General features: G+C 40.3%; 1 long non-coding RNA gene across 1 annotated transcript in view; it reads left to right on the top strand.

Annotated features, from left to right (window-relative positions):
* LOC104662361 overlaps positions 1–8,954 on the top strand; it is a 32,209-nt gene extending 23,255 nt beyond the window's left edge. The window contains exon 3 of the long non-coding RNA XR_747975.1: positions 5,044–8,954. This is a non-coding gene — a long non-coding RNA (uncharacterized LOC104662361). The remainder of the gene's footprint in view (positions 1–5,043) is intronic.
* Positions 8,955–21,884: the final 12,930 nt, after the last annotated feature.

Genomic DNA, 21,884 nt, shown 5'->3' with positions numbered 1-21,884 from the left:
AATATTATTGAGTTTGGCATGTTCTGAGTCACGAAAGAACAGTGGGGCTGGAGCTCAGGAAGTTAGGAATAGAGTGACCAAGGATGGGGAAGGAGAGTGGACAAGGACAGGTTATATAGGGCCTGGTAGGTAATTATATGGAGGTCTGGATTTTATACTAAGGGCAATGACACCATGAAAGAGTTTTAAGGACTTGATTTGTGTTTCTAAGTGATTGTAATGCCCTGTTCAATAGAAAATAGGAAGAAAGAGACCAGGGAAAAGGCTACTGCAGTGCATAACCCGAGATGGAGTTCAGTAAATGGATTCAGAATATAATTTGGAGTTAAAATTGCCACAACTTGCTGATGGATTGGCTATGAGAAAGAGGATTGACTATGAGAAGAGAAAGTAATGGTAATTCCTAAGGTTTTGGTTTGAATAAATCAGTGGTTGGAGTTGGGGGTGATAGAGCCTTTGACTAAAATGGAAAGACTGGGGCAGAAAAGTCTTGGGTGGGGTGGGAGTTGCTAACTCCTTTGCTAATGCATGGCTACTGTCTGATCTCTCAGTACTAAAGAATCTGGATCTGCCAAACAGTAAGCTGTCCTTCACACATCAAGGGTGATGACAATGCTTGCAATATAGTTGATATAAAACTATGTTCAAGTCTGTGTGTTTCCTCTATTAGATTTTTACTTAGTTGATAATGTATTAATGACACTGTTTACATTTGCATTTGGATGCCTTGCTATAATTAAAATAACTCTTGAATTTATCAACTGAGCCCTAAATTAAAGACCCATGAAAGGCTCTACATGATGGAATAAATTTTCATATTCAGTTGTCTTAGATATGGACAACCATATACATTTTTCTGACACATGTAATGTTTGACATCAGTCAAAAAGAGTACAACAGAAATATTTCATGTTTAAAGCAGAGCTGGGGGAAAAGAAGGCTAAAACATTCCATATTGCATAAAAGAAAGAGTTAGATTGTCACCAAAGTGAAAGGAAATCAATGGGACGACTTTGGAGACCCATTTCAATCTGTTGTTGACATTGTTTTCTGGTAGTAATTTTCTCAAAATGTTAACAGTATTGAGTTTGCCTATTGATTCTATTATTTTTGACCTTGCATTAGTGTGGGCTAATCTTACATGCCATAAAAATGTTTTTTCACAGCTGAAATTTTTGCATGACTCTGGAGGAAACCTCCAATCCGGTCAGACGCCCTGCTCAGGATTTCGACGAGTGTATAGGCAGCAATAATGAGCTATGTTGACTTCCAATACACTTTCATGTTGTTTACATTTTATTAAATGGTTTAAGCAGGGTCATCATATAAATGATCAACATATTGACTAAAACACTCAAGCCTTGAAGAATTGAAGGCTGCAGACAGCCAACCAGATTGGTCAGCTTGAATTTGAGTCAATAGCATAAATATATATTTGGCTACCGAGTCAAAGCCAACTTTATATTCATTATTCTGAAAACCCTGCTAAATAAACAGCTCCAAAATGTCCCACTGGAAGATGCCCATTCTACTGACTCAGTAACCCTGTCTAGCTATGTCCTCTCCAGAACCAAATAATCCAAGCTGAGTGAATTCAGCAAAACTGGGGGCAGTTGATGAAGACTAAGTGAATGGAAAACCAAAAACTCTTGAATGATTTTCCTGGGAAACAAATAGATTTATTATTGGCTCTACGTAGAAGAAATTTGACAGCTATATTTTCAAGGGTTTATGAAATACAGTCACAACACACCATTAGCATCCTATCTATTTCCCAACCTAACACTCCCTTATATCTCCATCGTAGGTCAAATCACCGTACACCACACTACCCACCTCACCCCTTGCCTTTGAGGCCGTAGTTACTCAGTCTGCAAGCAAAGAAATTTCAGAGTTTACTGGCACAATGCTAATGGGTTTGCCCACAAATACTTAGAAGAGTATTGCTAGAGGAGTTAATTTGCCTCTTAATGATTTAATTATATGCTACAGCTTTGCTGTACAAGAATAACAATGTTCCTTGCTTTCTTGCTGCTGGGTCTGCTGATTTTGGAGACTTTTGGAAAAGAATGGAATTTACTCTCCTTTAGTGAGAGGGGAATTGAGTTACTGGGAAAGAGAGAAGCATTTCTCCCATGCCACAAATAACTATGCCAGTTCATCTATAACGGAAAGAGGGGGATATGTCAGGATGACAGTGATAAGCATTATAAAATGCACTATGATTTTTATTTGCATTGTATTGATTGATCCCATGAAGTAATATTGGTTCTAATTTTCCTATAAGGTTGAGTGAGGTCACTTGGATTGCTTAACACAGAGATAGAAAGTGGATGAGCTAAGGGTCCAATAGAGGTCTTTTGACTCCAAAACTCAACTTCTGTTTTTCCCTACCTGAGCCTACCTTTCCGTGGCTTAAAAGACTTGAGTTCCCTGGGCCCTCTGAATGGGAATGATTATGATTTTAGGATCAGGGTGGCTCTGTAGACCACACTGTGTACTTCATTTTGTACTGCGGGTTGGGTTCTTTGGAGGCAAAATTGGGAGTTTAAGGTATTTATTGGGATTAACACCTATAAAAAGAAGGGGAGAAAGCAAGATTGGGCAGAGGCAGATGTTGAACTGACATGAAACTCTGATCCCTGCCAACCCTTTAGGGAGCTCTGGGGCTGGTATTGCCCATCAGAGTGTTCTGCCTTGGACAGAAATGACTGGGCCTTTATGCCCCTGCCGTGCTCTATCACTATGGGAGCTGCTCTGAAAGCATGACATGGGTTCAGTTGGCACTTTCCAGCTGTGGCAGTCCCTGCATTCAAGAACAGATAGCAAGGGGGGATACAGTCTGCTGACCCACGCCCCTCAGCTAGATGGTAAGGCCTTTCCTGAAGGGAGGTCTGAGCCGAGCAGCTCATCTCTCTGTCTACAGCCCACTGTTTCCAGGTATCTATAGGAACACTAATCACTCAAGAGGGACACAGAAGGGAGAGTGAAAAGATTACAGGGTGCAGAATCAGGATGTCTGAGTCTGTATTCCAAATCAACCTCTTCCCAGCTAGGGCTTTATGGTAAGATACTTGAACTTTGAGATCAATCCAACCTGTAAACTGGAGATAATGAAACATTTTATTGATATATGATGAGGACTAGGAATAATTTCTTTAAAGTAATTTCAGTCAATAAGGGCTATTTTTATGAACCTCTGAAGAAAGAGGTCATATACTGGGTCACTCATCAGTCTTCCTAACACCCACCTGTTTATGCATCTACCCCTGGTTATAAGCATTTTCTTTCTGCTCAGTGCATACCAAAGCACCATGAGAATCCATGCACCTACAGCTGGATTTTCTTCTAGGCTCATCCCTGTAAGATCTTATCCCAGGGGGCTGGGAATGAAGGAGGGCCCTCCCCTGAACTTGGAGTCCTACACATGGTTGAATCACCAATGTAAGAGTCTCCCTCAGGAACTCAATGCAGAGGCTAGTTCACCTAACCAAGGTTTCCCTTCTTTGCTCTGGTCTGCAAAGGAAGCCAAGCTCAAAGGCCACTGGATAGAGCTTGGGGCCAGTGGCGTCTGTGTGCACTGCCTGGCACTCTCAGGATTCAGGTGAGGGCAGAAGGAGACCCAGGAATATTTACGGAGTGCTTATTACTTGCTGATCACGGAGTCATGCCTTTGCATGCATTTCTCATTTCATCTTCACAACAATCTTTTCATGAAGGTATTAGCCCTGGCTGCATTTTAGTGAGAAGCAGAGGCTCACAAAAGATGAGGGAACTTCCCAAGCCCCTATAGCTAGTGAGTGTTGGAGCTCAGAATTGGGCTAGGGCAGTCTGACACACGGCTCTGAGTGTGAGACAGATGGGGAATGTGAAGAGAGTTTAGCACATTCACTTCACAGGAGACTGTGAGGTTTTCCAGTCACAGTGTTGGTCTCAGTGCAGTAGAACATGGGTCTCTTTTCCTCATTTTCTTTAGTAAGGGTAGATTCATCTCCAACTCTCATTTTTCTATTAATTCTATTACTCCTAGATTTAATTGCATTTTCCTGAAAATTAGATTCTTCAACAACTGTACTGTAGTTGCACACGTTTCATATACATATGAGAAATAAAGTTTATGATGATTATGGAATCTTAGCAGCAATTATTCCCCATTCATTGGGCTTTTCCCTCTGATGACTGTCAGTTTGTATATCCTCCCTGTTTTCTTGCCTGATATCTAGCAGAATAATTAATTAGCTTTCCTCAGATGATGTTTATTAGTTAAATTGACTTAAGTTTCACGTAAGGTAATCACTGAGTGTAACATTCTAAAGTCAGGCTCTCCTGGGTTAAAAAAAAATCCCAGCTTTGCTATTTATGAGCTAATGGCATCAATTTTTTAAAGCTTTGCCTCTCAGACTCTCCATCTGTAAAATGGACATACTGTTACTTATCTTGTGGAGTTTTTAGGTGAGATAAATTTAAATGCCTTATACAGAGTGCTACAGTTTGAATGTTTGTCTCCTCTGAAACTATTGTTGGAACTTAATCTCCAATGTGGCAGTACTGAGAGGTTGGGTCCTTTGAGAGGTGATTGCGTCATGAGGGCTCTGACTTTATGAATGAATTAATCCATTCATAGATTAATGGATAATGGGTTAACATAGGAGTGGGACTGGTGGTTTTATAAGAACAGCAAGAGACACCTGAGCTAACACATTCAGCCCCCTTCCCATGCTATGCCCTGGGCCATTTCAGGACTCTGTAGTCCCCATCAGCAAGAAGACTGTCACTAGCTGCACACCCCTGACCTTGGATTTCTCAACCTCCATAACTGTGAACAATAAATTTCTTTATAAATTACTCAGTTTCATGTACTCTGTTTATAGGCAATAGAAAACAGACTAAGACACATAGTAAGTGCTCAACAAATTCTTAGTAATAATATCACCCGGTTTTCCATGAAAGATAAAGGAACAGATGTGAGATTATATTTTTATTTCACAGCAGGATGGGTACTTGTTGTTATTTGTATGTTTGATTTTCCTTTTTTTGCTTCAGGTCAAGAGGAACAGCATCGATTGCTAATATGCTGTCTGCTTTCAACCCCCAAAGGATTATTTTCAGAATGAAATGATCTGTGGTCTTTAAGGGGTGGGGATGGGAGGAGCTGAAGAATTCTTGATCCTTCGAAGAGGTCCCAGTGGACTTGATTTCTCAGTGGAAACAAAGGGATTTCCTTCCTCAGTGGGAATGAGACACCAAGTGATAAACCGAGCACCCTCTTGAAGATTTCCCGGTATATTTGTCCCTAGAGGAGTGCGCCTCCGGGAGATTTATTGTTGGAAGCTTTTAGCCTCAAGCATAATTTTTAAAAGTATGTATTTCCCTAGAAACAGAGTAGCTCCACTTAAAAGTCACAGGTGCCCCCAAGCTCTGCTCGGAAGATTACCTCAAGTTTCATTTAATACCCGTCTCAGACCTGGAGGCAAATTATTTAGTTCATCACTCTGAAAATGGATTTTTTTCCCTTCTACTTCCCGTTTCCGTACCTGCCATCTTGTGGAAAGGGATGTGCTTCCCAAGAGATGAGAAATGGACAGGAGTGAAGCCTGAGTCCAAGCACTGTGATTTTTTATCTCCCACAAATGTGCAGCAATATTTAGTCAGGGAGATCATCTTCCTGGAGAAATTGGTCCATCCTACTCCTGGAGTGCTGTGTTAGTTGTAGTTGCTCCGGTGCCAGCTCCAAGACCAGGGTCAGAGTACAGTCGCTTACATGGGAGGTTAAGCCACAAAACACTGGCAGAAGAAGGGGAAAATAAGACAAGGATGCAAAGGCAATCAGGAAAGGGCATGTCATCAAGCAAGGCACTGTTCTGGGCAATTGGAGCTTACACCTGCTAGGGAAGCCTGAGATAGTGGGGAACACGTGCCTCACAGTGACGCTCGTGAGGGCCGGGGGAACTGGGGTATTAATACACCAATTCCATCTGTTATTGATTGAGGGCTGCTTACTGGCGGTATTGATTCCCTGGCACTTCAGGTCAGAGAAAGCCTTCGATCATAGAGAACATCAAGCCATGGGGCGTGGGGTGCCAAGGGCTGAGTGGATGTGGGCAACGGCCAATGACAGTGGCCACCATCAGTGGATTGAATCTTTGGCATCTCATTTCTTCTAAGTCTCCTTAATCTCTGTGCTTGGTGCTGAGGTGAAGCAAACAATAAAGATCCAGTGTTGTCCTTAGGATGCTCACACTTCAGTGAGTGCGTTGAGGAAGCTAAACAGGTAAGCAATTTTTAGCCTGTGAGGTTAGTAGTCTACGGAGATATATTTAACAATATGTGCATCATTTGTGATATGCATGTTATTTGTCAGGCTGTACTCTAAGCATTTACCTTGACTAACTTATTTGATGCCCACAAGAACCCTCTAAAGTGGGTGTATTTGTTATCTCTTTTAGAGATAAGGAAGTGGAGGTATGGAAACATTAAGGTGTTCTACTAATCTGTAGTGAAGCCAGGATTTGAATACAGGCTATCTACTTCCAGAGCCCTGTTCTTATCCACTAGGCTATAGGTCAGGCTTCCTCAACCTTTATTACTATTGCCATTCTGTGCTGAATAATTCTTTGTTATGGGGGCTGTCCTGTGCATCATAGGATGCTTGGCAGCATCCCCTCTACCACTAGAAGCCAGTAGTACCAGCCTCCCCACCTCCTGTTCTGACAACCAAAAATGTCTCCAGACATTGCCAAATGCCCACTGGGGCACAAAAAGCCACAATTGAGAACCACTGCTGCCTATTATAAAGCAATCAGTTTTTCCTAGGGAAGTGTTATAGAAGGCAGATGGAAATTTCTTTTCTTTTTGTTTAATCTTCCTTCTCATAAACATAAGGAGAATAGTAGTATTTCAGAGCTGATCATATCTCTAAATCAACAGCCAAATATCTCCCAGGGTGGAGAAAATGGAAGTAGAAATCAAGTTATTGAAAAATCAAGGTAAGTTTGTGTGTGTGTGTGTGTGCATCTGCCTTGTAAACTGGGCATGCTTGCCCACTGTGCTCTGCTACCAGCCCTTCAAACAGGCTGTTTCCATGGTCATTTTTTAAATGTTGTCTTGCAACTTGACAAACTGAGAAATTAGCAAAAAGACCGTTAAAGGAGAACAGACAGTGTGTTCACACAGTATTGTTTTATTATTTTTCATTTTCCTTGGGCGATTTTATTTGTGATTTTTTCGGAGTTTTGTTTTGAACTCTCTTTATCCAAGTAAATACATCCTTCTTCCTTCTGTCTCAAGCTGGGGGTTTCCAAGCTTTATCTTCTGAATCCTTCCAACCCTATTTTATCCATGTGGCTTCTTGGAGCTGGTCAAGTCTACGAACTGATCCTTGAGATTTTGGGGTGTTCTGTGTGAGGACAGTAGCCCTAACTTTGGCATTAAAGCGTCCTTGTTTGTCTCCTTTCTTTCTTCTTCCAGGATACTCTTTAAAAATTCAGTCTTCTCCAAATTTGGCTTTGTTACTAATCTATGTGATCAGAGAAGCATTAGTTTAGTGTTGGAAGCCTGAATAATTCACTGTTTCAGTTGGTCATGGAAGTAAAATCCCAGAGGTTTAAGCATTCTTTGTAACAAAGCATTTCCATGTCCTTGTGGATAATTTATTAAGCAGTGCTTTGTGAACCTGCTTGCTTCTCTATGACCAATGCTTTTGATGATCGCTGCTCATGCTCAAATACATAGTCACCCTAATGACTTAAATTCCTTTTGCATGGTATTTGTGGGAGGTGAAAAGCCACCATGGTCAAGATCGTTGACTCTGGGGTTAGGTGGGACTGGGTTTGAATCCTGGCTTCACTACTATCAGCTGTGTGAGACTAGGCAAGTGTGACAGGCAGAGTAATGGCTCCCTGAAGATGCTAGTGTCTCAGTCCTTGAAATCTGTGAATATGTTGCCTTATCTGGCAAAAGGGACTTTGCAGATATGATTATGTTAAGAATCTTGAAGTGGGAGATTATCCTGAATCATCTGAGTGGAACAAATGTCATCCCAAAAAGGAGGTCAGAATCAGCGAGGTTAGAAACTGCTAGACTGTTGACTTTGTAAATGGAAAAAGAGATGACAAGCCAAAGAATATAAGAAGCTTTTAAATGCTGGAAAAAGTAAGAAAATGGACTCTCCTCTAGACCTAGAGCCTCCAGAAGGAACACAGCCCTGCTGACACCTTGAGTTTAGCCCAGTGTGACCCAGTTTTGACTGTTGACCTCCAGAACGGTAAGATTATGAATTTGTGTTGTTTTAAAGCCACAACATGTGTGCTAACTTGTTATAGCAACAATAGGAAATTAATACAGCAAAGTGATGCAATCTCTCCTAATCATTGTTTGGTCATGTACAAAGTGGAATAATAACAATATTTACCCCTTCAAGCTATTGTAAGGTGTAGAAGAGAGAGGCACTTGGCACTGGGCCCACCATAAAGTACGTATTATTTAAAGGTAACTGGATTAGTCATGGGTATTTTATTTTGCCATACCTTAGCAGTTCCATCATCCTTCCTATTACTAAGTTTCAAAAATACTTATCTGTGATGGCTAATTTTATGTATCAATTTGGCAAGGCTATGATGCCCAATGATTTGGTCAAACAGTGGTCTAGATGTTACTGTGAAGGTATTTGTGAATGTGATTAGCATTCAAAGCAATTGCCTTTAAGTATAGCCGATTGCTCTCTTCATAATGTGGATGGTACTTATTCTGTTCGTTGAAGAGGAAAGACTGAGGTTTCCAGATGAAGACACCATTATGTCTCAAGACTGGAACATGGAAACCCTGCCTGAGTTTTCTACCTGCTGGCCTACCCTGCAGATTCAGATACTAGACTGCATCATCAACTCGTACTTGAATTTCCAGTCTGCCTGTCTGCCCTACAGATTTTGGACTTGCCCGTCCCCACAATTGCATGAGCAAATTAAAAAAAATCTTATTTCTCTCTCTCCACATCTCATTGGTCTTTTTTTTTCTCCTTCTGGTGTACCCTGATTAATACACCATCCAAACTAAATGTAACATACCAAAACATTTAAGAGCATGAAAAAAGAAGAGGTTGGAATGACAAGCACATAACATTAAAACTTTCTATTTTGTTAAGAACCTCCCATTTCCTCGTTGACATTTAACCTGAAGACTACGCCTCAGGTTTTCTCTTTCAGCTTTAACTCAAGAACGTATCATTGGGATTATGCTAATAACACAATTGCTTAAGACAAAATAGTATCCCAGAAAAAAAAAAAAAAAAAAAAAAAAACTGGGATGGTCCTGTGATGTCTTTTATAACGGAGTCTGACTTTGGACTTAAAGCAAGAGTTTATATTCAGCAAAGATGATTGGTATTGCCTTACTAGTTTATATGTTGCTCCTTCTCTAGTTTCCTCTGAAGATCTCCTACCTCATCCTGGTCACCTAAGGTCCTACACTAAGACTCCTTATGGATCAAGCAGCTACAGAATACAGAATAAAGAGTAAAGAAAAAAGGCTGCACAAGGGAATGTCAGTTCTGATTGGTTAGTGCCATGCCAGTGATATGTAGGTTGCTGATTGTTTTAGTATCACTCCTGCCTAAAAGTAATAGTTAAGGAACCAAATGCAATAAAGGATTGCTCAACTATCCAAATTGTTAATGTCCATAAATGTGTAATTTCAACAGATGTTAACTAGTTTAAAGGAGAAATAGGTAAAAATGTGCTTATTTCATTCTTTATCTTAGATAAAATTTTAAATCCTCATTTTCTAGCCACTCTTCTTAGGACTTAAATACTGTGTCTCTTGTTTACTTTTTTCTTTAACAGACAGAAGTGTGACTATTTTCAACTGGACAAATATTTAGATTTTCTCCTCTGAAGATAAGTCCCAGTGTCTCAATTGCTAATTCACTTATAATTCTTCTCTATAAATTATTTCACTATTGGCTTTGGAAGAAAAGACCAACTCATTCATATGACTGGAATTTCTTCCCCCAATTTCATAGAGGAATTCATTTACTAAACACGAGGATTTGATCAATAAACAACTTGCAATCCCTAGGAGGACTTTAAAGAGATTTAGATTGTCAAACATTGACTCAGGATTTGTTCTGGTAGTTGTTAAAAATCGCATAAACATAAGTTTTTTCTTTTTTCTTTTTTTTTTAACTTCCATCAACCAAAGAGTGAGTAGTAGGAGAAGAGAAAACTTGGACTTGTTATTGATTAGTTGCTATACATGCTCTTCCAAAGAAAGTTAATCAACAGGGTGTTGACAATATTAGCACAGTCTTACATCTGTCTTGGAAATTATTGCTCACAATTGCAGAGTTGCTGCTGCATCCTTCCTTCCTGCCAGGAACCAATAGAGGTGAGCTTGTTTGCTACACACCAACAAATTTTCCAAGAGCCTGTGGACCATTCCTGTCCACCAACTAAGTGCTGCAGTACAGAGAAGCAGAACTTCTAGGCCAGAAGAGGGAAGTCATTTCCTAACACACTCTCTATACTAAACATCCTGATGTAAAAGGCTACGTCCATCTTGTTAACCTAAATTCCAAGCACCTAGATTCTATACACATCAAGGTTATGTGTATAGAAAAATATATATGGAATGATTTGGTTTTTCCTATATGTTGAAATCACATTATAGGAAAGTGCAGCTTAAAGTAAAAACACCATTTGTCAATGGGAATTATTTAGTCTTCGATAAATGTTGAGAGCACATAAAAAAATACACACCTTATAAGGAATTTATACATAAAAATTATTTTTAGGGAAATTTAATTTAAAACAAAAGATGAGCCACATTAAATCAATTAATATTACCCTATGCATGTTAAATCTTACTTGAGAGAAATTACATAAATAATTTAAAAATACAGTATTTTATATAATTAATTCTCCTTTAAAAGGTGAACTTTGTACTTCTGGATGATGAGATCAAAAGAGCCACTAAGCTCTGCTATCAAAGGCAGAAATTATGCAAGGGAATTCCCAAAAAGAGGGAAGTTATGCAGGTGAACTGTTTTTACTTAACAATGCTTCTGACACCAAATCAGAGGTTTCTTTTCACATCAACGAATTATCCAATTCTCTGAACACCAGCTGGGTGTCCAATAATTCAATTGATCTCTGACACCATCTACTTGGAATTAGCAACAGATTCAACAAGTTAAAGGGCTCAGCCCCACAAGACTGCCCTGACTTCAGACACCAGTTGCAAATCCCAGGTCACCTATACTTCTGACCAACCAGCTGTATAGACTGGGGGTTCCCACAACTCTCTCCTCAGGTTTGACAGTTTGCTAGGATGGCTCACAGAACTCAGGAAGTCACTTAACTTACTTCTGCTGGTTTATTATAAAGGATAAAGATGAGTAGCCAGATAAAGTGGTACATAGGGCAAAGTTTAGAGGAGTCCTGAGTGCAGGAGCATCTCTCTTCATGGAGTTCAGGTGCCCCACCCTTCTGGCACACGGATGTGGTTGTCAGCCAGAAAGCTCTCTGAACCTGGTCATTTTGAGTTTGCAATGCAGGTCTAATTAAGTAGACACGATTGATTAAATCATTGGCCATTGATGACTGACTCAATCTCTAGCCCTTTTCCCCTCCCTGGAGGTTGTGGTTGGGAGCTAAAAGTTCCATGCTTTTAATCAAGGCTTGGTCTTTCTGGCAACTATTCCCCATCCTGAAGCTATCTAGGGACCCACCAAGAGTCACCTCATTTGAGCAAAAGATGCTCCTGTCACCCTTATCACACAGGAAATTACAAGGAACTTAAGAAATATGTGTCAGGAGACAGGACAAAGACCAACTGTCTTTCTGTGGCACCCCAGTGGTACAGAGAGTGGAAGGCAAGCTCACAGCCAGCTCTCTCAAGTCCATGTTGACATTTGGGATGCTAGGTGCAGAAGGACAGAGAGCAGTTGCAGTCTATCAGAGGACTGAGAATGATAATTCTTCAAGTGCATAAGGAAGGAATAGAATATGGACTGTATTCCATTAAGACTCTTGACTTTTAGTTTTTCAAGGCACCATTCTTTCACTTCTTCCAGCCGAAGATATCACATAGCAAACCTGTGAAATAGGGATTGAGCAGGTAAGTTCTATAAGTACAAAATAACATAAAAATGAGCAATAATTAATATGGTTCTTCAGTATCTATTGCATTCATTAATGAGGAAATAATAATTTTCAATTCATCCTCACAACCCCACCTCAATGAAATTTCCTCTCTATTTTATTTCTGATACCACTTTTATTATTATTATTTTTTATTACACTTTAAGTTCTAGGGTACATGTGCACAATGTGCAGGTTTGTTACTGTGTATACATATGCCATGTTGGTGTGCTGCACCCATTAACTCGTCATTTACATTAGGTATATCTCCTAATGCTATCCCTCCCCCCTCCCCCGAACCCACGACAGGCCCCAGTATGTCATGTTCCCCTTCCTGTGTCCAGGTGTTCTCATTGTTCAATTCCCACCTATGAGTGAGAACATGCGGTGTTTGGTTTTCTGTCCTTGCAATAGTTTGCTGAGAATTATGGTTTCCAGCTTCATCTATGTCCCTACAAAGGACATAAACGCATCCTTTTTTATGGCTACATAGTATTCCATGGTGTATATGTGCCACATTTTCTTAATCCAGTCTATCATTGATGGACGTTTGTGTTGGTTACAAGTCTTTGCTATTGTGAATAGTGCCACAATAAACATACATGTGCATGTGTCTTTATAGCAGCATGATTTATAATCCTTTGGGTATATACCCAGTAGTGGGATGGCTGGGTCAAATGGTATTTCTCGTTCTAGATCCTTGAGGAATCGCCACACTGTCTTCCACAATGGTTGAACTAGTTTACAGTCCCACCAACGGTGTAAAAGTGTTCCTATTTCTCCACATCCTCTCCAGCACCTGTTGTTTCCTGACTTTTTAATGATTGCCATTCTAACTGGTATGAGATGGTATCTCATTGTGGTTTTGATTTGCATTTCTCTGATGGCCGGTGTTGATGAGCATTTTTTCATGTGTCTGTTGGCTGCATAAATGTCTTCTTTTGAGAAGTGTCTGTTCATATCCTTTGCCCACTTTTTGATGGGGTTGTTTGTTTTATTCTTGTAAATTTGTTTGAGTTCTTTGTAGATTCTTTGTAGATTAGCCCTTTGTCAGACGAGAAAATTGCAAAATTTTTCTCCCATTCTGTAGGTTGCCTGTTCACTCTGATGGTAGTTTCTTTTGCTGTGCAGAAGCTCTTTAGTTTAATTAGATCCCATTTGTCAATTTTGGCTTTTGTTGCCATTGCTTTTGGTGTTTTAGACATGAAGTCTTTACTCATGCCTATGTCCTGAATGGTATTGGCTAGGTTTTCTTCTAGGGTTTTTATGGTTTTAGGTCTAACATTTAAGTCTTTGATCCATCTTCAATTAATTTTTGTATAAGGTGTGAGGAAAGGATCCAGTTTCAGCTTTCTTCATATGGCTAGCCAGTTTTCCCAGCACCATTTATTAAATAGGGAATCCTTTCCCCATTTCTTGTTTTTGTCAGGTTTGTCAAAGATCAGATGGTTGTAGATGTGTGGTATTATTTTTGAGGGCTCTGTTCTGTTCCATTGGTACCAGCTTTGGTACCAGTACTATGCTGTTTTGGTTACTGCAGACTTGTAGTATAGTATGAAGTCAGGTAGCATGATGCCTCCAGCTTTGTTCTTTTGGCTTAGGAATGTCTTGGCAATGCGGGCTCTTTTTTGGTTCCATATGAACTTTAAAGTAGTTTTTTTTTTTCAATTCTGTGAAGAAAGTCATTGGTAGCTTGATGGGGATGGCATTGAATCTATAAATTACCTTGGGCAGTATGGCCATTTTCACAACATTGATTCTTCCATTTGTTTGTGTCCTCTTTTATTTTGTTGAGTAGTGGTTTGTAGTTCTCCTTGAAGAGGTTCTTTACATCCCTTGTAAGTTAGATTTGTAGGTGTTTTATTCTCTTTGAAGCAATTGTGAGGGAGTTCACTCATGGTCTGGCTCTCTGTTTGCCTGTTATTGGTGTCTAAGAGTGCTTGTGATTTTTGCACATTGGTTTTCACTCATGGTCTGGCTCTCTGTTTGCCTGTTATTGGTGTCTAAGAGTGCTTGTGATTTTTGCACATTGGTTTTCACTCATGGTCTGGCTCTCTGTTTGCCTGTTATTGGTGTCTAAGAGTGCTTGTGATTTTTGCACATTGGTTTTCACTCATGGTCTGGCTCTCTGTTTGCCTGTTATTGGTGTCTAAGAGTGCTTGTGATTTTTGCACATTGGTTTTCACTCATGGTCTGGCTCTCTGTTTGCCTGTTATTGGTGTCTAAGAGTGCTTGTGATTTTTGCACATTGGTTTTCACTCATGGTCTGGCTCTCTGTTTGCCTGTTATTGGTGTCTAAGAGTGCTTGTGATTTTTGCACATTGGTTTTCACTCATGGTCTGGCTCTCTGTTTGCCTGTTATTGGTGTCTAAGAGTGCTTGTGATTTTTGCACATTGGTTTTCACTCATGGTCTGGCTCTCTGTTTGCCTGTTATTGGTGTCTAAGAGTGCTTGTGATTTTTGCACATTGGTTTTCACTCATGGTCTGGCTCTCTGTTTGCCTGTTATTGGTGTCTAAGAGTGCTTGTGATTTTTGCACATTGGTTTTCACTCATGGTCTGGCTCTCTGTTTGCCTGTTATTGGTGTCTAAGAGTGCTTGTGATTTTTGCACATTGGTTTTCACTCATGGTCTGGCTCTCTGTTTGCCTGTTATTGGTGTCTAAGAGTGCTTGTGATTTTTGCACATTGGTTTTCACTCATGGTCTGGCTCTCTGTTTGCCTGTTATTGGTGTCTAAGAGTGCTTGTGATTTTTGCACATTGGTTTTCACTCATGGTCTGGCTCTCTGTTTGCCTGTTATTGGTGTCTAAGAGTGCTTGTGATTTTTGCACATTGGTTTTCACTCATGGTCTGGCTCTCTGTTTGCCTGTTATTGGTGTCTAAGAGTGCTTGTGATTTTTGCACATTGGTTTTCACTCATGGTCTGGCTCTCTGTTTGCCTGTTATTGGTGTCTAAGAGTGCTTGTGATTTTTGCACATTGGTTTTGTCTGATACCAATTTTTAAAGTTGTTTCATTCTCTTCTTACTCTCCTCCTTATTTTTCTAACATTGTTTCCCCTGTTACCCTCTGTCACTCTTTGGATTTTTAGTGTTGTATTTATGTTTACAAACATACTAATTAGCTAATTACTATTTAATCCTTCCATTTGGTGCCCTTGCACCTTATTCTCCTCACCCTAGTCCAGGCACTGGTTTATGCTGTGCCAGCCATAGGAAGGAAGAACAAGAACCATTTAGTACAGTAAGTGAAGATGACATGACTTTTTGTAATGAAATGGAATGATGAGTGTTTTAACCTTATGCTCCTCTCTTTCCAAGGATAAAATATTACCATTATCTATTAAAAATTAAAAACAAGTTTAAATTGTGGGTAAGGACTGCCTAAGAGCAAAATTAAAAATAAATGGTTTAAAATCACAAAAGAAGCATCAACAATTTAAATAAATTTTCTATACTTTGAAAGGAACATAGACCACATTAAAAAGCATACTATATAGGTCGGGCACGGTGGCTCACACCTGTAATCCCAGGACTTTGGGAGGCCGAGGCGGGCAGATCACGAGTTCAGGAGATTGAGACCATCCTGGCTAACACGGTGAAACCCCGTCTCTCCTAAAAATACAAAAAATTAGCTGGGCGTGGTGACGGGCACCTGTAGTCCCAGCTACTCAGGAGGCTGAGGCAGGAGAATGGCGTGAACCCGGGAGGTGGAGCTTGCAGTGAGCTGCGATTGTGTCAATGCACTCCAGATTGGGCAACAGAGAGAGACTCCATCTCAAAAAAAAAAAAAAAAAAAAAAAGCATACTATAAACATGGATAGATATGTGCAATATATGTGGCACATGCATTGTAAATATATTTACTATTGAAGAACTCATGTGAACCAATTTTTCACAACTAAAACCTATGGAAGAAACATGGGCAAATACTCCATTCACACAAGAGGAAATACAAGTGGTTAGTAAATATTTGAAAGTGCTCGACCCTAACAAGAAATAAATTCATACTAAAAAGATATCTTTCTACCTATTCTATAAACAAATACAAATTTTTAAAAATATCAATGCTGGGGAACATTTGGTGAATCTGCTCCAGGAGGGCCAAATATGGACTATTTTTATTTCTCATCATCTCCCTAAGATGAAATTACCCTTTGTTTTATCTCTCTCCTGATTTAGCTCCTGTGGGGACTAGTTCACCAATAGTAATTTCTAGGACCTTCATGTTAAATTCATATTTAGCTCTCTTGACATTTCCTTGCCCCTGTGGTTAAGGCTGCCATATCCTACCTAACAGTTTTCCCTAACTTGACTCTTGAAAGAGGAACTTTGTGAAAGCTGCTTTACTTCCTCTCTGGAACTCTGCCTAGTAAGGGGGGAGGCTGCCACACAAGGTGACCAACTTGTCCCAGTGTGCTTGGGACTTTCCCAGTTTTATCACTGAAAATTGCTGAGAAAATCCAGGCAAACTGAGACACTGGTCACTGTACTCCCATGTGAAATTAAATCGAAGATCCTGGTATGCCCCTTTTTCGATACATCAGTTTTCTTTTTCGATATGTTAGTTTCGATATGTTAGTTTTGTTAGCTTTAACAAAATATTATAAACCGGATGGCTTAAAACAACAACAATTAATTCTGTCACAGTTCTGGAAGCTAGAAGTCTGAAGTCAAGGCGTCAGCAGCATCACGTTCCCTCTGACAGCTCTAGGAGAGAATCCTTCCTTGAGTCTTCTAGCTTCTGAGACCAAGGCCAGCAGCCCTTGGTGTTCCTTGGCTTGGTAGATGCATCACTCCCCTCTTTGCCTCCATTGTCACGTAGCCATTTTCTCTCTATGAAGATTATATGTGTCTTCACATAATCTTCTCTCTGTGCTGTCTATGTCCAAATTTCCCCCTTTTTATGAGGACACCAGTAGTATTGGGTTGGAACCCATTCTAATAACCTCATCTCAACTTAGATGAATTTGCGAAGACCCCATTTCCAAATAAGGTCACATTCTGAGATTCTGAAGGTTAGAAATTCAGCATATCTTTTTTTGGAGGACACAATTTAACCCATCATGCCCAGTCCTGCATTCTTTGTTTCTTGTACAATGAACTCTTTAGTGTAAATTATGGAAAGTTGTAAGTGCAGGATTGAGACATTTGTACTTCATCCAGTAGGCATCAATGAGTCACTGATGGCTTCTGAACAAAGGAGTGACATGCTGTTAGTGTCATTTTAACAACATTAACATGGAAATAGTGTACATGATGGATTGGCTCATGGTGGAAGCTGGTTATTAAGACCATGAGAAATCTCCTGAGCCTAGCGCCCAATTGCAATCACTGCCTGCTGCTGAGCTCAGCCTTTTCTTTGGTACAGAGCACACATCTCACACTAGAAAGGCCTATAATCCTAAGGCAGTATGTGGACATCCTTTCCAGCAATCGGAGCTCATCCTAGTTGATCTGCTGCTAAAGGGTACTGCTCTGTCTACCCTCTTGTGAAAGACTTTCTTATGAAATAATAGGTAAGAATTCAATTTCTTACCTATTTCCTCATGCTCAATCCATGTCTTAGTCTGTTCTGTGCTACTATAACAGAATACCACAAGCTGGATAATTTATAATGAACAGACATTGATATGGCTCATGGGTATTGAGGTTTTGAAGTCCAAGAGCATGGTGCTGGCATCTGATGAGAGCCTTCTTGCTGTATCATAACATGGTTGAAAGTATCCACAAGGGTGAGAGAGAGCATTTGAGGGAGGAAAAGGGGTCAAACTTACTTTTATAACGAGCTCACTCTTGTGATTCTAAACCCACTCCCATGAAAATAACATTAATCCCTTCATGAAGGAAGAGCCTTCATGACCTAATCAGCTCTTAAAACCACCCCACCTCTCAAAACTGTCACATAAGGAATTAAATTTTCAGCACATGAACTTTGAGGGACATATTCTTTTTATTTTTATTTTTTAGATGGAGTCTTGCTCTTGTCACCCAGGTTGGAATGCAGTGATGTGATCTCAGCTCACTGCAACCTCTGCCTCCTGGGTTCAAGCAATTCTTGTGCCTCAGCCTCCTGAGTAGCTGGGATTACAGGCACGTGCCACCATGCCCAGCTAGTTTTTGTACTTTTTTAGTAGAGACGAGATTTCACCATGTTGGCCAGGCTGGTCCTGAACTCCTGGTCTCAGTGATATGCCCACCTTGGCCTCCCAAAGTGCTGGGATTATAGGCGTGAGCCACCGCGCCTGAAGGAGGGATATATTCCAAGCATAGAAGCCCACATGCTTATTTCTTCCTGCCTGTCTTAAATCTTTGAGTGTCAATGTTCCCTTCTCTCCCCCAATACACGTTCCCATGTGTATACCCAACCATACTGCAACCTGGGCTGCATCTGATTTCTAATTGGGGCATACTTTCTTCTTGCCTTCATGGTCTTTGAGATTACTTTACATTCTTCTCAGTCAGATTCCTTTGACTTTGATCTTGGCATTTGACTTTGATCTCAAGATTAAAACTCTTAGTTATGAGCAAATTATACGTTGGGGTTAGCATCTGCTTGCCCTGGTTTCTGGCCTATGTATTACCTTAGCCATTTTTTCTTGACAACATAACTCTTGAGTTTTCACTCTGTGAAGGGGTTTTATTTCCTGGCTCCCTGAAAATTAGCAGTCAGGAAAGTCTTAGAGTATTGATAGCGGAGGGGAGGATGAGGTTAAAATACCCAATACCTAATATTTGAGCATCTTAGCCCATTCTATTCCTTTTTCTCATAGAATCTGCCCTATTTATGGCTTAAGAGCTTTAGCCTTGAAACCTGATCTCTGATGTCAGCTGCTTGAACAAGGAATGGACACCCAGCCAAGACTGACTATAAAAGACAGTTTCTTCCCCCAAATTTAGAGCAATACTGAGATTGGATTAATTAACTGGAGTGAAGCTCAAACTTCACTTCATAGACTCAAGGTTTAAGGCTGCCATTTTGGACTATCTATGATGGGTTACCTGTAAGTGTGTTGAACATATGAGTCCCTCGTCAAAGAATACAGAATGAGATGTACATTCATTCACTTGACAAATATTGACTGAGAACCTACTAAAATGCCATCGTCTGTTTTAGGCTTTGAAATTATGAGAGTGGAATGGCCTAACCTCCCAGAATGTGCTTAATTGAGGTGAGAGGAAGAAAATAAATAAATAATGCCACCTGAAATTATGTTACAGAGTTAAAGGCAATGAAGAAAGGGTAAGAGAGTAAGGATATAGAGAATAGGTAGGAACTGGGGGCAGGGTACCTTGCTACTTTAGACAGAATAGCTGCAGAAGATATCTATTAGAAGCTACTACTTGAATAGAAACTTAAATAAAATGAGAGAGTGAGCCACAGGGCTATCTGGGGAAAAGACATTGCAGGCAGAGGGAGCAGGTGCAGATCCATGGGATGTGAGCATATATAGCGGGACAAGAAAGCTTATGTGGCTATAGAAGTGAGAGGGAGGGAGAGAGTTATAAGTTCTGAGACATAAGCAGTGGCCAGATCAGAAGGTCACTGTCATCATGGTGATTTTATTTAAAGCATGATGGAAAACCATGGAATAACATGACCAGGTTTATATAGATGTGATTTTTGTTTGTCTGTTTGTTTTTCTTGAGACAGAGTCTCACTCTGTCACCCAGGGTGGAGTGCAGTGGGGCAATCTCGGCTCACTGCATCCTCTTCCTCCCAGGTTCAAGCGATTCTTCTGCCTCACCCTCCTGAGTAGCTGAGATTACAGGTGCATGACACCATGCCCAGCTAATTTATATATATATATATTTTTAGTAGAGACGGGATTTCAACTTGATGGCCAGGCTGGTCTCGAACTCCTGGCCTCGAGTGATCTGCTCGCCTCGGCCTCCCAAAGTGCTGGGATTGCAGGCGTGAGCCACTGTGCCTAGTCCAGATTTATATTTTAAATGGATCACTCTTGCTATCATGTGAAGGACAAATGATAAGAGGGGAGTGAAAGAAAGGAGGAGGGAGAGAGAAGAAAGAGTTGACTACTTGTCTACATTATAAGTCCTGTAAGTCTTCACTCTGTCTTCTCTGGTCTGAGAAGTTCTTGTGCATGCTTAGGACATATAATTCCTTACTTGGTTAAATTAAGTAGATTTCTATTTTTTTAACAACCAAATTGCTCTCTGATTAGGACACTCCCAAGACCCTGAAGTATGGTGAGATAATACATGAGAAGAGGAGGGGATGACTATAAGACACACCACGGTGATACATTCGTAGGGCCTAATTATGTACTATTTTCAGTGGGTGCTGAAAACATAATTCAATTTATGGAAAGACTCATTCTACAACAGTGGTCTCAACTGAGGACAATTTTGCCCTCCAGAAAACATTTGGCAATGTCTGGAGACACGTTTTGATTGGGAGGAGGGTACTGCTGGCATCTAGTGGGTAGAGGCCAAAGATGCTGCTAACCATCCTGCAATGCCCAGGACAGACTCTCACAACAAAAGTTTTCATCTCCAACAGTCAATAGTGCTGAGGTTGAGAAACACTTCTGTAGAATATTGTGGAAACAAACAATGCACTCAGACACAGCATGATTATTTGTCAGCGGGCCTTCTTGGACCTTTGAGATATCTCCTCTAAGTTGAAGGAAGGACAAGAATAATGAAAAATATACTTACTGGCTGGGTGCAGTGACTCATGCCTGTAATCCTAGCACTTTGAAAGGCCGGGGTGGGTGGATCACTTGAGGTCAGGAGTTTGAGACGAACCTGGCCAACATGGTGAAACCCTGTCTCTACTAAAAATACAAAACTTAGCTGGGTGTGGTGGTGTGTGCCTGTAATTTCAGCTACTCAGGAGGCTGAGGCAGGAGAATCGCTTGAACCCAGGAGGAGGAGGTTGCAGTGAGCAGAGGTCATGCCACTGCACTCTAGAATAGAGTGAGACTCCATGCAAAATATATACCCGGGTGTATGGCTATTACTGAATATGTCCTTTCCTCTGTGGTCCAGTGGTCTATCTTGAAGCAGTGAAGTACCTTATAAGAGGATCAGTTTTCTAGATACAGGAGGAGGACCCATTCAGATGCTGATAATAAATTTTGAGAATGGCCATCTTGCAAATGCACCATTTCCTAATTCATACCCTTTGCTGTAGTTTTGCAGATAGGCATCAAATATTGCTGAATTACCATCAGTGGTTTTTACATAAGACATGTGCAAATAAAAAGCAATCAGATTGATGCCAAATATTTATCATTAATCTTCATAAATAAGTGGAAGTAAAACTCATTGTAAGACTAACTTAACAATTTTCCCTTTATGTCACATTGAAGCCTTAATACACTTGCAAATTCAATTCAGTAAATAAATGTTTGTTGAATTGAATTGCAAATCAATCCATTTTGATTCTTGATAAAGAAATGGGAGAGAAAGAGACTGACTGGTGATTTCAGGCTGGGAGTCACCATATAACTACCCTAGAGGGGAAAAAAGGACCAGGATACCACCAATGCAGGAAGAGTGTTCAGCTCTAGTGATCCCAGAACCTTCGTTTTATCTGTTCACTTGGGAGAAGATTGGTGTTGTCTCACCACCTTTACAAATCTTCTGGGAGAGGCTGGAGGCTGTTACCTGGGCATATTTCTGGCAAATTTAACAAATCTCTTTTACACATTGCTATCATCATTCTTTTCCTGTACATCTCTGAATTATAGTTATGTATTTGACAAATATTTAGTAAGCATCTA

The sequence above is a fragment of the Rhinopithecus roxellana genome, chromosome 13 (genome assembly GCF_007565055.1).
Source record: "Rhinopithecus roxellana isolate Shanxi Qingling chromosome 13, ASM756505v1, whole genome shotgun sequence".
NCBI classification, from domain to species: domain Eukaryota; kingdom Metazoa; phylum Chordata; class Mammalia; order Primates; family Cercopithecidae; genus Rhinopithecus; species Rhinopithecus roxellana.
The sequence above is the reverse complement of the archived record's forward strand: the minus strand, read 5'-3'. Positions and strand labels throughout refer to the sequence as shown.